Source organism: Dipodomys merriami, unplaced genomic scaffold, assembly GCF_024711535.1.
Source record: "Dipodomys merriami isolate MVZ:Mamm:240054 unplaced genomic scaffold, mDipMer1.0.p SCAF_267, whole genome shotgun sequence".
Classification (NCBI taxonomy): Eukaryota; Metazoa; Chordata; class Mammalia; order Rodentia; family Heteromyidae; genus Dipodomys; species Dipodomys merriami.
Genome location: NW_027204126.1, coordinates 1187990 through 1206055, shown reverse-complemented (window position 1 = coordinate 1206055; position 18066 = coordinate 1187990). Strand labels below are relative to the sequence as shown.

General features: G+C 39.4%; 1 non-coding gene across 1 annotated transcript; it reads right to left on the bottom strand.

Moving 5' to 3' along the window:
* Positions 1-2810: 2810 nt before the first annotated feature.
* Positions 2811-2917, bottom strand: LOC138837238 (U6 spliceosomal RNA). The gene has a single exon (XR_011375273.1). It is a non-coding gene; the product is annotated as a U6 spliceosomal RNA (small nuclear RNA).
* Between the last annotated feature and the right edge of the window lie 15149 nt (positions 2918-18066).

Sequence of the window (18066 nt, the reverse complement as noted above, 5' to 3'; positions counted from 1 at the left end):
GTATTAAACACAAATTTGTAAACCCACTGGTGATTTTCAGGGCTTTTTGGAAAGCAGGTCTATTCAGAACTTTCGTCCATATTAAATCAAGTTTCTTGTTAATCTCATCTTTAATATCTCTATACAAAGTGAATACTTAATTTAATATAGTAGAAAGGAAAAATTAAGCAACTCCTAACATTTGTTACTTTTCAATAAAATGATATTGCTTAAATCAATTTCTGTTTATGCTTGAGACTATACTACTTAATTTGGTTAGACCTTTTACAAAGCTTTATATACTTTATTTATTTTATGTTGATTGCTCTTTCCAAATCCTGCATGTCTAATTTTGGTTTCTTTCAGTCTCATGTAGTTCAGATTTCAAACCGAAGAATAAATGGAAGGAAACAAACAAAAAAAGAGTTCCTCTCATCTGATGATGCCTCTACAAGAATGAGGAAAGAGTTCATCCTGCTAAGGATCTATGATAGAATTTCAACAAGAGAATTCATTCTTCTAGGTTTTCCCTATCTTTGTGATGTACCTTAAATTATATAAAACAAAATATACTGCTCAGATACTCTTACGTTTTATCAGTTTTGTACATTTTCATACGGACTTCACATCTGTCTACAACATTCCTTCTTTATAAATGTCCCTGATATTTTTACACTATCAAGACATAAGATAACCAGTTTGATTTACAGCATGAGAGTTATCCTCTTGGCTTCCTTGGAAGCAGAGCATTGTCAATAGATAACATTACTTCTGGTTGCTCACTTCATGTAATGGTTTCTGTAATACATTTTATTTAGTATTTAAAAAACTGTTGGCTAAACTCAAAAGCTCATTCATAGAAGTTTATGTTAAGTTTTTCACAAGTTTTATTGCTCTTAATTCTTAAGATAACATTTGCTATAATACTAATATTATAACCATTTAAGTGTTGGGAAAAATTGTAATTAAAGGCACTAAATGCATGGCCCAAGTACACACAGGGAGGAAAAAAAATGAGTCAAAGTTTCCAAAAGTCTTTCAGCAATTCAGAAAAGGTAGGTAAAATCTCACCATTCTCTTACACTCTAAATTCAATATTAATATTGCTCAAGAAATAACAGCATAGCAATTATTGCCGATGATGATTGTTTTCTGTCACAATTTGTCTTCAACACAGACTGTGTTGGTGACATTGCATTATCATGCACAGAATTGAGCTTATACATTGAGTTTCAAAGACAGCCAAATTTCTTCTGTACTACAGTTCCATTTTTCTTTTTAAAAAGTACCAAAACTTTTAAATATCATCACGTTCTGTCTTTTAAGAATCCAAAAGAGAAATAAATTCACATTTAATTTAATAAATTCACCTTTGCTTTTAAAGCAAAGTGCTTTAAAAGTAGGAGATGATAAAAACAGGCCCCCACGAAGTAAATTTTCTTCTACTTTTAAAATTATTCTGAAAACCTTGTGCTGCTTGGTCACACCCGTAATCTTGTTTACTTGAGATATCTACTCAGGAGGCTGAGATCTGTGGATAACAGTTGGAAGCCAATCAGGGCAAAATTATTTTTGAGATTATTTTTCAAAAAAATTTAATGAACTAGCAAAGAGCCAGGAGTGGAGATGTCGTTCATATAGTAGCTCACCAATCTAGAGAGGAAAGGCCTAGCAAGACCTTAAAGCCCTGAGTTCAAATTCTGAGCACTCCAACACACTTGTGTACCCGTGTGCACACACACACACACATTTATTCAAAATACCCTCGTGTCAGTGTTTTGCATTAATTTATTTGTTAACAAGATTATATGGATAAAATAAGGGAAATAAACTCTTCAATCTCAGAACATTTTTATACATTTTTTTTATTTTAAAAATACTGCACAGAGGGGTTACATTTACATGAGCAAGGTAATGAGTACATTTCCTAACAAGCATTGCTACCTCCTCCTTTATTTTTCCCCCACCATCCTTTCTCTCCCACCTCCACAAGTACACTCCACTCCTCCTCTGTCCTTCCCCTACCTAAATTGTAAAATTCATTTTTCATCATACGTCTTGTGCATCTCATTGTTACAATGGGTCAACCCATATCCCTATTTAAGCATTTTGTTGTTTTCTTCTTCTCCCCAAATTAGAGAAACGTATATACAAGATGTAGGTGCACCAACTTCAAATACAGTGAAAAAAGGGGTTATAGCGTGGTTGAGGAACATATAAAGGAACAAAAAATAATCACATCGTACAGTATAAGTATGTTAGAAATAATAGCAAGATAGAATCACTTGTGTACCTATCTTGGTGTTCGTTTAGCTTAACATCATCTTATCTGGTCAAATGCACATAGCTTAAGACATTTTCTGATAATCCCGGACATATATTAGCTATTGAAAATAAGAGAAACCATGGGACCTATATTTCTTTGGAGTTGGCTTACTTCACTTAAAATTTTTTTTCCAAATCTTTCCATTTTCTAACAAATTGGGCAATGTCATTCTTTCTGATGGAGGTAGAGCATGCAATTGTATATATTTACCAGGTTTTCTTGATCCATTCATCTACTGAGGGGCATCTGGGTTGGTTCCATATCTTAGCTATGGTAAATAATGCTGCAATAAACATAGTTGTGCTGGTAGTTTTAGTATGGTCTTATTTGTGATCCTTTGGGTAAATGAACAAAAGTGGGATTGCTGGGTCATAGGGGAGTTTTATGTGGAGTCATTTGAGGAAACTCCATACTGCTTTCCAAAGTGGTTGAAGACTTTTACACTCCCACCAAGAATGCAGTAGGGTTCCCTGGTGGCCCCATCCCCTCCAGCATTTGTTGTTGTAAAAATATGGATTGCTTCACTAATTTTCGAGTCATCCTTGAGCAGGGGCCATGCTAATCTTCTCTGTATCATTCCGATGTTAGTGTATAGGCTGCCGGATTAAGCACAGAACATTTTTTATATAGAAGGTGTAATTTATTTTCTTAGTCAATTCCACAAAAATGTAAATTCAAAAGAATTGTCATGAAATTTTAGAATCATGCATTTCTTACATAAGCACACATTTTTGATGTTGGCATACTTTGTGGAGGGGAAGGGGAAAATGTTTAAATAGGGATACAAGTAGACCCATTGCAACAATGAAAGGAACTTTACAACGTTGGTATCTCTACTACTGCCATACCTGCAGATTGTAACTTGATTGCTTCTTTTGAGGTAAGTATCACTATGCCTGGTTCTGCTTGGACTGTGGTCCTCCTAACACAAGTGAAACACATAGCACCCATCAAATGGTTAGAGTTTCTGAAACTTGTTCTTTTTTTTTTTTTTTTGGTCTGGGCTTGCCTGGAACTGAAATTCTCTAATCTCTGTTTTCTAAGTAGATAATATTACAGGTTTGAGCCACTTTATCCAGTAAAAGTATACAATTTTAAGATATCTTGATATTGCCTATATTTGTGCTTAACATATATAGCTAACCTTAATTTTCTCCCTCTTTTGTTTAGTACTCTGAGTTGAAAACATTGACTTTCTTGATATACATGGCTTTGTTTTGGGTGGAATCCCATCACAATCCAAAAAATCTTCCAAAAAGTTTATGTCAAGAATAATGGAAAAGAAGGCTTCAGGTTGGAAAGAAAACACTGATCCTTAACTTATAATTGCAGTATATTTATAGTGTTAGTCAATACTTTCTGAAGTATGAGAAGAGAAGGAAGACAGAAATGTGAAAGATGTCAGGTCTCTGTGGAATTTCTGTAGTTGTCACTTCATGTTATATTCTTCCTTAAAACTTGCTTTATTAAAAGCCTCTGGGTGGATATTAGTTGGACTGATTGGTAACCTTACCCAAGAAATGAAGCTGATTTTAGAAGGCTGATGATTTGGTAAATAAAGGAATGATGAAAATGAGAACAGATATTGTCACAGAATGAGCTGACAAGGTTCATTGCTGAACAGCAAAACAAAGCAGTTTCAAGTCCGATGATGCACATTGGAACATATATAGATATATATATATAGATATATATCTATATATGTATACATATACAAACATACGTGAAAAAGTATATATGCAGTAGAATACAGAGAAAGTTTGTGTGACAAGTATTAAACTATATCAAACTGGTTGCAGGAAAGGTCCAGTAAAATATCAATAGTTTAGCATAGATTTTGCATAGATTTCTAAAGGATGAAAATTCTTCCCTCATTTTATACTTTACAAATATCCTTAGTATATTTTAAGTTTTTTATATTGTAGTTGGAACATGTATATAATGCTGAGAATTGGAATTATATAAAGTATACAACATGAATAGGCCAGCCAGAATAGGAAAGTTCATTAGATTCTTATTTCCAATTAACCACCAGGAGAAAAGGAGTTCCAGTTCAGATTTTATGTAGAGCACTGGCCTTGAACACAAAACGACCAGTCAGGCCATGAGTTTAAGCCCTAAGATCTACAGAAACAAAAACACAAAATATAACTTGGAGTTAGATATTTTATAATGAAGCATTTTTTATATACTCTACATTGTTAGAAAGACTAGATTTCTGTGTTAGCTTTATAACCTACCATAGTAAATGATATTGTCCATTTATTAAACAGAAAGGCTAACTCAGATTTATAAGTTTGAAGGTTTCAGTGTATGTTCAGTCGGTTTTATTGTTTTGGTGGCCTGTGACAAGACAATGTCAAGGTGAGGAGTATGACAAAAAGAAATGTTTTTGACCTAGAATGATTAAAAGAGAAAAGAAGAAAGAAGATGAGAGTGCATGTTCTCATAGGTTTTATTCTGAAGAACTTAATCTCCAGAAGAACTATTCAGGTATTCTTCACAGTCTGGGAGGAAATGGAAAGTCATTTTTCTTTAACACATAGGTCTTTCTGGGGCATTGTAAATTCAAATGGCAACATCTTCACCAATGATAATGACTTGTCCAGGGGTGGAAGCAACTAGATATTGCTATAAATTCCAATCAGATCCTTTTTCTTCTCATACCATGAAAGCCTGCCACAATTCCCAATCAAATCCCATCAAAGATTCAAACATTAATGCTGTCCCAAAAGTTCTGTATGCAAACCCAGGTACATTCACTTCATTTAAGACGGCAATAGTATATGAAAATTTTAAGTCTTCCATAGAAAAAAATTCATATTAAGTGAAGTAAGCCGGTACCAAAGAAACTTAGGTCTCATGGTTTCCCTTATTTGCAATAACTAGTATATGTCTGAGTCAAGCAGAAAAGGTCAGATAAGTTGATTTTAGGGAAGTGAACCCTAATATATGTATTCAATTTTTTTTTCTTTCAGGTGATTGTTTCTACACATTTATAAGATTATTTCTTTGTTGCTTTGTATGTCCCTCCCCCATGGTATAACCCTGCTTTCACTGTATTTGAGGTTGGTATAATTTGTGGAAGGGAAGGAAAAAAACAAATCGTTTAAATAGGGGTACAGTTGGATCCTTTGGAACAATGAGATGTACAAGTTGTTATATGGAAAAACGAACTTTACAACTTTGGTGGGGGCGGGGAGGAGGATTGCGTGGAGGCGGAGGGGGTGGAAGGATGGGAAGGGAAGGGATGGGAAGGGGGAACCAAGGAGGAGGCTACAATGCTTGATAAGAAATGCACTCATGGGCTAGGAAGGTGGCTCAGTGGTAGAGCGCTTGCCTTGCATGCTCAAGGCCCTGGGTTCGATTCGTCAGCACCACATAAGCAAAAAGAAAAAAGCCAGAAGTGGTGCTGTGGCTCAAGTGGTAGAGCACTAGCCTTGAGCTGAAGAGCTGAGGGACAGCGCCCAGGCCCCAAGACCAGAACCCCCCCCCAAAAAAAAAAAAAAGAAAGAAAAAGAAAAAAAAAGAAATGTACTCATTATCTTGTCCATGTAATTGTAACCCCTCTGTACAGCGTTTTCACTATAAAAAAAAAAAGAAAATTTTAAGTCTTCCAATTACGTTGTCACCAAGGAAACAATTACAATATTTCCTTAAAAAATATCTAGATTGTAGAACACTTTAATCAGAAAATTGAAGGAGTATCCATTATAGGATTTAATTTAAATATTTAGTCACTGAAATGGATATTCTATATCCACAACTTAGAGCCCTTTCAAAATACATAATTACAAACCTCATCCATTACCATCTTCCGTGAAGACAGTCCTTGCTGAAAACAAACCAAATGTGGTAAACCAATTAAAATGTACGCCATTGTCAAATGCTGTTGTTTTAAAGCATGGAAGTGACAGCACAATTAATGCCAGTGAACAGCTGGTTCTAAGGAGTTTGGAAAGTGATTACTTTGTACTCTAGGTGGAAAAATCCACAGATGTTTCCGATTGTGCTTCGTTTTGGCATTTGTAAGATATATTTTGGAAAGCACAATGAATGAAAGCATGTTGTTTTATAAAGATTTGCTGGCTGACAAACTAGGGAAAGAAAACTTATTGAAATGTTTCAAATGAGAAGACAGACAATAGAGTGTGTAAAATGTGGTATGCAGCTTTAAATACAGACTGAAGCAAACCAAAGAATGGGAAAACATTTTTCCTTAAATGCTTTCTGGGTATATTGTGCTATACACTATAATGATGAAATGATCATTTCTTTGGAAAAGTCATGAAAAAACACTGTCACCTGTTGAATTTCTTTATAAAGTGAATCTTAAATGACAAGAATGAAGAAATTTAAATATGTTAATAAAACGTTATCAAGTATTACGTTAATTTTTGATTAAAAGTTAAATCAAACTGACAGACTATTAGTCCATTAAGATTAATGTTTCCTGTCATATGTTATTTTCTTTTTGTTCCTCTTTTATGGGTGGTGATTTTTTTTTCAGAAAGTCAACCTAGTCTTAACCATTACCCACAAAATTTATGCTGTCATAGAATCAGAAATTTTTTTTTTATTAAATTAAGACAATAGTAGGCTCATTTTATGCCAAACCAAACTATAAACACCAAAAACATTTTTCACTAAAAAAACACACAAAAAAATCGTGAGGTTTTGGGGGAAGATGGAGGAGGAGAAGCTGGAGGGTAAACAAGCTCTTACATAGAAAGTAGTTTAAATGTTCCAGTCACACCAAGTGTGCCATCACAGTACAGAGAGTTTGGCCAAAGATGGAAAATCCAGGCAAGATGACAGATCTGAGCACTTGCCAGTAGCCACAGCTGAGGTGGCAGTAGGTACAGCGCCAGTGGCTATAGCCACCATACCTACAGAGAGAGTCCATGACAAAGGCCCCAGATGTGGCTGGTGAGCAGATTCTACTCAACACCAGCAAGAACTGACAAGGAGCAGATATCTTCATCCTGCAGATCACAGACCAGAGATGACCCAGGAACCAACACTCTTACATGAGTAGAATCCTGACATCCTTACTCCTTCTCAGGGATCAGAGGAGGGAAGGCCGCCCCTCCCCCACTACCAGAGATCTCCATCTATGTTACTGACCTCCCCAGGGCTGAGCAGCTAGCTCCAATTCAGGCCTTGGAAGAAAAAAAAAGAGTCATTTAGTAGGTCACAGGAAGTAGACATGACCTGTCAAGCTCAGCTCCACACAGGGGAATGTCACCCCACCAAGCCAGTGGAGCCTCTGTGGAGTGATGTCCTTCACATGGTAAACAGAGCCAGAGGCTGCCCCTCCCTACAACAGCCTAGAGAAACAATTGAAACTAAGTAAAAAAAACAAAACAAAACAAAAACCCTGAGAATGGGTTCCATGAGTGTTTCAGGAGTTGCCCCTCAGGGAAAAGCTACCATTTTCTGAAAGGCCCCAACCCTACCTCATCACGGCATTTACACACTGGAGGAAACTGCCATCTCCCTCTTTGGTGATATTCAAAGCATATCTCCCTCCCACTGAATAGCCTGGGAAGAGGATCACAAAATCCTGGGTAAAGCAGAGCATTTTTCTGCCTGCACAAAAAAAAACTGACTTAAGAAACAAGTCAAGCAAAATGAAAACTAAACACCACAAGCACACCAGAGACTCCACCAAGAGATAGGTTATAGACACAGGAGAGATACAGGGTCTTATCATCCCCCCCCCAAAAAAAAACCCAAATAAAAGAACTCTTCTTTTTAACCTTTTTTTCAATTTTTAAAAGTGTTTGATGTTAATTTTTTCTCATAATTTTTATTTTTGATGTGTGTGTGTGGGTTTAATCTCTTTTGACCTTTTGGTCCTTTTTTTATTGTTTTCATTTCTTTCTCTCTCTCTTTCTTTTTGTTTGACATAATTGCTGTTCTGCTCATCCCCAGATACATACCAGTGGTCAATTATTAGACCTTATCCCCCATTGTGTACATACTTAATCCTGAAATTTATTACTCTATTCAAAAAATCTTAGGCTTCATTTCTTTAATGGCAGTATTATCTCTTTATACCAGTATAATTTTCAATTAACTAATTTTAATTTTCTTTTATTTTTTATTTTTTCATGTTTCCTTTCTATCCCTCCTCTCCTCTCAACCTATCCTTTTCTTCTCTCCATATCATTTCTTTAAAGTTACATAATTTTTAAGTGTTTCACTTCTTAGATTTAAATTTTTGTTTATCCATTTTTTCTTTATTTTTAAAAAATCTCTCTCCAATCATTCTGTACAATGCATTTCCCTCTCAGAGATTAGGACTTGGTTAAATTCACTCTTTTTTTCCACCAGATTTCTTTTTTTAAAAAAATTTTTTGGGGAGGGATCCAGTCGTGGGACCTGAACTCTGGGCCTGGGAGCTGTCCCTCAGCTCTTCAGCTCAAGGCTAGCACTCTACCACTTGAGCCACAGCGCCACTTCCAGCTTTTTTCTTTTTGCTTATGTGGTGCTGAGGAATCGAACCCAGGGCCCCAGGCATGCAAGGCAAGCACTCTACCACTGAGCCACCTTCCCAGCCCAAATTCACTCTTCTTTTACCTCTCCACATCCCTCTAATCCTATTTTTCTCCACAATTCTCCCTAAACCTAATAATTTCTGGTGTGTCAAATCCTTTTTGCTTTTATTACCCTATTAGTCCATGGTTGTTTGATGATGAATAGATTGTATCTGATGTACTAGATTGTATCTGCAGCCATTTTGACTGTGCAACTACAGGACTCCGGTTGATGCTTGCCTTAAAATAGTGGTCTAGCACAAAATTGGTTTACTTTCATACCAAATGGGCAGAACAAGCCAGAAAACACAAAAAAATGGCAAGTCTGGGTATGTGAATTCCCACTCATGATAATCAGGTGACAGAATATTAATGAATAATCCAGAAGAGAGTACCCAAAAAGCTCTACAAGCCTTACTGGTATACATGGTGAATGAATAGATTGAAAGGTTGCAAAAGACTCAGTGTGAGCGAGATAGAGAGCGAGAGGTGGCAAAGCAAAGATTAATACAGGAATCTTGTGAGCATGAGGAAGCTACTCAAAGATTAATACAGGAATTGCATGAGCAGGTTAAAAACAGTCAAAGAGAAATACAGAAATTGCATGAGAAGGCTGAGATCAGTCATAGAGAAAGACAGGAATTGCATGATTATGAGGAAGCTGTTCAAAGAGTAATACAGGATTTGCGAGAGAAGGATGAGAATAGAGCAAGATCAATAAAGGCATTCATGGAATCCATGAGCAGACAGCTGAATGAATTAAGGGAGACCACAAAGGGAATGCTCAATGGAGCCCAAGAAAAGTAATGGGAGTCCAAGGAAACCATAACGAATCAACTAAGTGATTTGAGAAGAAACACTGACCACCAAATTAAGTAAGTAAAGTTCATACAAGACCTAAAACAAAGCTGCAACAAAGAATTTGAAGCCAGCAAAGCCAAACAATTAGAAGGAAAAGAAATAAAAAACAAAGTAGAAAGTCTTGACAGTTGGTTAGACCATGTAGAAGATCGGATCTCGGGAATTGAAGACAGCTTAGATATTATAGAGAAAGAATGTATAACTATGCAAGACAAATCCAAGAAATATGATAGATCTATTCAACATTTGGAAAGCACCATCAGAAGGCCTAATCTGAGGGTAATGGGTGTAGAGGAGCACCTAGAGACAGAAGTTAACGGTTTAGGAAATTTATTTCACAGAATCGTAGCAGAGAATTTCCCAAACATGCAAAAAGATAGGCCTATTCAGATACAAGCTTTTAGAACCAACAAACCAGACTGACAAAAGATACTTAAACATGTCCTACACATAGAAAACCAACAAGAGCACAATAAAGGCCAAGAAACAGGATCCAAGGGAATTAAATTAGAACTCAACACTGAAAGCCACCAAAGAAAGTCCTGTAACACATGGAGGCTGAACAACACACAGTTGAATCACCAGTGGGTCATGGAAGAGATTAGAAAGGAAATGCAAATGCTCATGATAGTCCACAAAAATGAACACATAAATTACCAGCACCTCTGGGACACAGGAAATGCAGTACTCAGAGGCAATTTTATACCTCTGAGTTCCTACATCAACAAATTAGAGAGATCTGAAACCAACAATTAATGAGATATCTGAACCTCATTGAAAAAGAGCAACAAAATAAACCCCAATCCAGTAGATTGAAAGAAGTAATTAAAATTAAATCAGAATTAAACGAATTAGAATCCAAAAAAAAAAATAGAAAGAATCATCAAAACAAAGAGTTGGTTCTTCAAAAAAATTAACAAAAATTGACAAACGTTTAGCAAATCTTATCAGAAAAAGAAGAGCACACACAGAAATAAACAAACTCAGAGATGAGAATGGAAACATCACCACAGAAACAACCAAAAATCCAGAACATTATAAGGGAATACTTCTCAAATCTTTATGCTAATAAGTTTGAGAACCTGGTAGAAATGGACCTTTTCCTAGCAAATATTGACATGCCAAAACTAAACCAAGATGAGTTAAATTGAATTAACAGGCCCATATCATGCATGGAGATAGAAGCAGCAATAAGAGAACTCCCATCTAAGGACCAATGGATTACAGTGGAATTCTACAAGGCCTTCAAAGCAGAGCTCACACCAATACCCTCCAACTCTTTAATGAAATTGAAAGAGAAAGTGCACATGGAACTCATTCTATGAAGACATCCTAACCCTCATCCTAAAACCAGGCAGGGACTCATCAAAGAAAGAGAACTAGAGACTCATTTCTTTGATGAACATTGATGCAAAACTTCTCAACAAAATTTTGGCCAATCGACTTCAAGAATTCATCCAAAAAATCATACACCACGATCAAACAGGATTCATTTCAGGGATGCAAAGCTGATTCAATATATGCAAATCAATTAATATAATAATTAATATAATATATTAATATATATTATATAAGGCCCAAATAAATATAGGTCCCATGGTTTCCCTTATCTACAATAACTAGTATATTTTTGAATCAAGCAGGAATGGTCAGATAAGTTGGTATTAGGCGAAAGATAAGAACTCAAATGGGTTTTTTTTCTCTTGCTATTGTTTCTAGCATATTTCTAAGATGATTTCTTTGTATGTCCCTCCCCCATGGTATAACCCTTGTTTTCACTGTGTTTGATGTTGGTATAATTTGTGGAGGAGAAGGGAAAAACAAATTCTTTAAATAGGGATACAGGTGGACCCATTGCAACAATCAGATGTTCAACACGTTATGTTGGAAAACAAACTTTACAACTTTGGCGCATGGGTTGGTTTGGGGGTGGGGAGTTGGGAAGAGATGGTAAGGGGAAACAAAGGAGGGGCAACAATGCTTGATAAGAAATGTAATCATTTCCTTGCTCATGTAATTGTAACCCCTCTGTACGTATTTTCACAATAAAAAAAATCATGAAATTTAAAGTAAAAATCCATGTCAATTTTTTGTTGTTGTTGTTGGTCGTGCAGCTTAAATTCTGGGCCTGGGCAATGTCTCTCAGCTCTTCAGCTCATTGATACCACTGTACCACTTGAGCCACAGTGCCGTTTCTACATTTCAAGTGGGTTATTGGAGATAAGAGTCTCACAGACTTTTCTGCCCAGGCTGGCTTTGAACCACTATCCTCAATCTGAGACTCCTGAGTAGCTAGGATTACAGGCATGAGCCACCAAAGCCCAGATTCAAGTCAATTTGTAAAAAGCAAGCTTATTGAAACTCCTGGCTTTTTCCAATAAACAATCTTACTTTTTAGTATTAGTTTATAACTATGAGTTATTTTTAGATGTTACCGTGAACTTTTTAATAGAATCAAACATAATTTTTACTATTACTCAGTATCTCACAAAATCCACTGTAATTAGCTTTCCCCAAAGTAAATTATTACATACTCCATTACTCACTATTATTACACTCTATATTACATATAGTGTGAAGTGAAAATAGTTTGGATCATTTCATATAAATTATTAGATGGTATTTTAGCATTATAAATTCACATCTGTGATTTTAAAAGAAGGAAAGAAGATTTTAGAGTTAAAATCAAATATAAATGTGTTGTGTGTCCTAATTAAAGCAAAATTTATGAGTCCATACAGACAAATTTATTTTCTTTCCACTAAAGGCTTTGAAGTAATATTATTGGAAATAGTGAGGCAAGAGGAGGAAGAATTCAAATCATGTCAAAGAATGTGTCTGTTATTCTGCTACCCCCTCCATTAAGAAGACCTACCCGGTCCAGATTTCACAAAACTTCAATTATCTCTCTTAGAAATCTATTTGGAAAAGTTCTAAATCACTGATTATTTATGTATTTTCTGTTAAATGAAACAAAATATAGACACAAAACAACTGAAATAAAATGCACACATATGTTGAAGTCACCACAGGTGGAAAAACAACCAACAAAGTAGAACTCCCCCAGGAACAAAAACTTGTTGTGCCTGTTTGTTTTTAAGCACAAAAACCTGAAATACATGTTACCCTTGAGTAGATCCATAAAGATAACTGTGTCTCAGAAATATGGTTGTGTTAATTTGTAATTAAATTCATCTAGATGAATGTAATATAGCAAATCACGTGAATGGATCAAATTGTTTAAAACAAATGTGACTGTATGTGGAGTGAGAGCTGCACATATTAAAAGAATAAAATAACAAAAATCATGACATACTTAAAAAATTCAGAAATGCAATGAATAAGACCAATGGTATCCATATTGAGACCTAAACCCTACTGATTTAACAAGAACAAAATATGCAAATAATAGAATCTGAGCAGGGTACTTGAGTGTACATAATTTTAAACTACTCCAAATTGTAGAAGACTGAATGTAGGTTATCTAAAGGAAAACATCAACCCATGATATAAATGACATTGAAAATTTCATGAAAAGATAGAAGTAGTTTCTAGAAAATACTATTTTAATAAGTGGTGATCAAAATCTTTCTAGTACTGACAAAATTGCATACCTATTTAGTTAGATCCAAAAAAGACTCAAGTTACGCAAGCTGATTTGAAACTTTGGCAAAGTAGCAGGATACAACTATATCGTTATTATGGATGCTGACTCCGGCATGGAATTAATTTCCTCTTTGATCTGACAAATGAATATATGAAAGAACAGAACTTCAGCTAAAGATCAAGACCTAACTAAACATAGAACCAGAAAAGTGATCATGCAAGCCGTATTGCAACTGGGATAAAAGGAATATCAGTCATACTGATTCTGTATTTAATGTAAATGCTGATTTTTTCATAAATTGTTTCCTTTAGCTTGCATTTTTAAAACATTGGTAACTAATTTTGGATTCCTCCTTCAATTTAGTTCTGAGTATAATGTATCACTTCAGTTCCTAACCCATATCCCCAGCACTCACACACACACACACACACACATACACACAGGAGCTTCACGATGCACCTGCTTGGTGTGTGGAGTGGAGGGGGATGGAGGAGAGTCTCCTCCAGTGGTGGGGCTGAGGGGAGATTCAATCTCCTGGGCCGGTACTGGGGGTGAGGGGTAGTGCTGAGCTGAGGTAAGGCTGCAATTGCCATGATCTGGAAGCCTTAGGACCTAGTCAGGGGCTGCGATTGTGGCCAGGGGTGGGGGGCAGGGTCCAGGGGAGCAGGGGTCGGGGTCCAGGGGCACACTTTGGTGGCAACAATGGCCAGGGGTCAAGGGGGCAGGGGCGCATGTGCCTCAGGGCGGGGTTGCCCAGGAGAGGAGTGTGGGGCCAAGAGAGAGCTGAGAGAAGAGAGAGCATGAGCACAGGCAACAGTGGAAACGGCTTCAGTGGCTGGCGGCTGCTCTGATCATAGCCTGGGTCCTGGTCGGAAGTGCAGAGCATGTGGCGGCGAGGCATCTATGGCTGCTGAGGCTGTGGCATCTGAGGAGAAGGAGCAGAGGCTGCATGCAGCCCCCCCAAGTGCCAGCAGAGCACCGCCTCCTCCCAGTAAGGCTGCTTTTCAAACATGGTGCTACCAGCTCTGATCCGCAGAGCTTCTTGCAGTCACTTGGCGGAGATGGTGCACCCCTGGCTTGCTTGTGGCCCTTATTTGGTTGCGGCCCCAGATCCTCAGACTCTGGGCGAGCACCTGATCACAGCCTACAGCTTCTTCCAGCAGCACACGTAAGTGGACGCCCTGCAGGCCAGCACCCCGCGATCCACCCCCTGCTACCTCCCCACACCACCTCTGACACACATACAACTGGCCTGTACCCCCAACCCCAGCTGTCAACAGTTCTGACTGGGTGATCACATTTCCCAGGTCTCTCAGCTTCTGCTAGTGCTTCCAGTCCATCTGGTCTCTTTGTACTCCCCGAGAATCTGCCAAGTCGCCCAGAAGTATGTAGGCTGGAAGCAGGGAGTCCATCCATGTATATAGCATTTAGGACCCCATCAAAGTCCCCAACAATCCCCCTCCACCCCAGGTCAGACACCTCTCTGGAGGCACCATGACCCCCTGCTTTGTTTTCTGTCCAGGCTCTGAGGAGCCACATGTCTGGGGACTCCTTCACCCAGCGTCCTGGCCTAGGGTTTTGGTGAATGGGGAGTCAAGGCTAGTTGTTCCCAAGGGGAAGGGTCTGTCCCTGGAGAAAGGGGGAGGCAGGGTGGTTCTGCATTATTAGAGCATTGTTCCCCTTGGGTGGTTGCCCCTGGTTCTGACAAGAGAACCCCCGTGCTTGAGCTGGTACATTGCCCAGATGAGAAACCAACAAATTCAGGAGAGGCACTGCTCTGAGTCTGTGTGTTTAGGTGTGTATGAGAGAGAGAGAGAGAGAGAGAGAGAGAGAGAGAGACAGAGACAGAGACAGAGACAGAGACAGAGACAGAGACAGAGACAGAGAAAGAGAAAGAGAAAGAGAAAGAGAGAGAGAGATCAATTTCTCATTGTACAGTCACCATGTCTAAAAAGAACAAATGCATTTTGGGGTGGGGTCGGGTTGTGGGGTCTGAACTCTGGCCTGTGCGCTGTCCCTTAGCTCTTCAGCTCACTCAGCTCTTCAGCTCAAGGCTAGCACTCTACCACTTGAGCCACAGCACCACTTCCGGCTTTTTTCTTTTATCTTATGTGGTGCTGAGGAATCGAACCCAGGGCCTCATGCATGCAAAGCAAACGCTCTAACACTGAACTACCTTCCCACCCCGAGCAAAAGTATTTTATTTGTGTGTATGTGTGTATTTGTTGTCCTTTTTTCATTAATGCCCAGTATGAGCTCAGCCACAATTCTTGTTTTCTCTTTCGTTTCATGGCTCCTTTAGAGAAGGTTTCAGTAGATGTTCCTTTCCACCACTTTCTTCCCCTTTCCTCCAGCCCACAGTAACTGATGGGCCTATATGGGTCTCTCCTAGGAGGCCTGTGTGAACTGCAGACCAGAGTGGACACCTGCCCTTCTGTCTTCAGCCAGAAGGCTGATGAGGCTAATGTGACCACAGCCTCACTCTTCCAGACAGTCTGCTCTCATGTGTATAGTTGGAGCTAATTCAAAGTTGGGAATGTGTCTGCCAAACATAATTAGGGAATGAGATAGGGGGAGTAGGGCAGGGGCTGTGAATCTAGGTCGGTCTGGGAAGTGATGAACGGTGTGACATGGCAGATGGTTCACCATGAACGAGGATGAGAGAGGAATCTTACCCAGGGCATTGACAGTGTCCGTCGACATCTGAACAGGAGGCTCCAGACCCCCAATGGTGGCATGGATTCACTCCCAGGGCAGTGCACTGGTTGGCAGTCCTCCCTCGAGTCCTGCAGACTCCAATCTTTGTCCCTCCTGGGCTGTTTCTAGCTGGGCAATGGTAGGCAAGTGTGTTCCCCCTGCTAGAGCCTGCTTGGGATCAGGACATGGCAGTTAGCTAGGGCTCTCTGAATGCCATTTTCTGTAACCTACTGTAGGCTTTCTGGAAGGAAAAGGGGACTACTGATTTTGGAACACATTAAGTTTGATTGGGACAAGTGAAATGCCAGATTTCCCAGGGTTTTTTTTTTTTCCTTGATGCTGGCTATTTCTACTAATGCCTGGAATTCTGGGTCAAATTAGATGGACCATTTTAGACATTAAATTAGACATTCAAAATGGCACAGGCAGAGTTCCCAAGCCAGATGGTCTCTTGTTATGAACGTTGTGCTTTGACTGCCTTTCTCCAGAAGCTGCTGATTCTCCTCCAGCTCTCTCTAGGGTGACCACCACAGTCAAGGATGTCTTGGGGATCAGAGATTGTGACCTTGCCATCCACAGCCTGCCAGCTCTGAGCAGAGACAAATCCCAGGACCTGTACTGGACTCTGGGAGATTCAGAGACCCGGGATCCCTCAGGGATTCTTTCTCTGTAACATGAAACTTGGGAGCCGGATATGGTGGACCATCCTGTCTGGCCCCAGGGAGTGGATAGGAGGCCCCTTGAGCCTGGTGCTTACCTAACAGCAACCTTGTTCACACCTGAGTGGGGAATTGAATGCCACATAGCTGGTCAGTGGCTGGACAGAGATCTTTGAGAAGATAGACATCCCAGAGGCCCTGGAATTCAGTGAGGACAACATGGCTCATGTCTTTGGAACCAAAACATTTAAGTGCAGTGGCACCAGGAGGGTGGGAAGAGGGAGGAGGGAGAACTGTTGGAGAGCTACATCAGGCTTTGCCCTCACCTAGGATGCTTACCTGAATTGGGTGGGACTTTTCTGTAATATTTTCATAGACAGATGCTCATTTATTTATCCAACAAACTGTTACAGTGGGAGCCAGGTCCGGGGGTGAGGGTCGGGGTTATACACAATTAAAGGTACCAGTGCTGGTTCCACAGCACATGAAGAAATCTTGGTTTGAGCTGGATATCATTGCTACACTACTGTCATCCTAGCTACTTAGGAGGCTGAGAGGGGAGGATTGAGGTCCATACAGGAAAGCCTGTAAGACTCTTATCTCCAACTAACTACCAAAAAGAAAATGCCATAAGTGGATGAGTGGCTCAAGCCATAGACTGTTGGCGTTGAGTAAAAAGGCTCAGAGACAGCACCCAGGATCTGAGTTCAAGGCCTAAGAGTGACACATAGAGAGGAAAGAGAAAGAGAGGAGGAAAGAATGGAGGGAGAAAAGGAGGAAAGGAAGGAAGAAGGGATCATGCAGGCCTTGGTTTGGAGTCCCTGGATCAAGAGAGCCAACCATGCACAATCTCTGTGGGACAGTTTCAGAGCCTAAAGCCAGTATGAAGGACCAAGCCACTGTCCCCTCAGCAACTTCATGACATCCAGGATCTGTGGGGTCGCCGACTGCAGAGGGAAAGAGCCTCGGGTAGACACTAGTGCTCAAGGTGGGTCACAGAGTTTCAATCTCCCCTGGCTCACCAAGTTTATTTTCTGGTCAGATAAGAAGAAAGTATCCAAGGGCTAGGGAGGTATAGGGTAAGGGAGTGTCCAGAGTGGGGTAGCAAGGGATAAGCAGGAAGATGAAGAGGGAGGACGATCCCAGATCAAGTGTGTCAGGCCATTGAAACCATGACCTCACCTGAAAACCTAGACCATCAGTGATAGAGCCTTCAACCCAGCCACATGGCTATTAAAAGTCCTGGCATTCTGGGTTCACTGTTGATGACCTCACTGTTGTCCACTGCAGGATGCCTGTGCAGTACTTCCTTGGGGACTGGGACTTTTGCTGGCTCAATCAGAAGATGACACCCTCAGTGTTCATTCCTCAACCAGAGACAGGTAACCAGGGCAC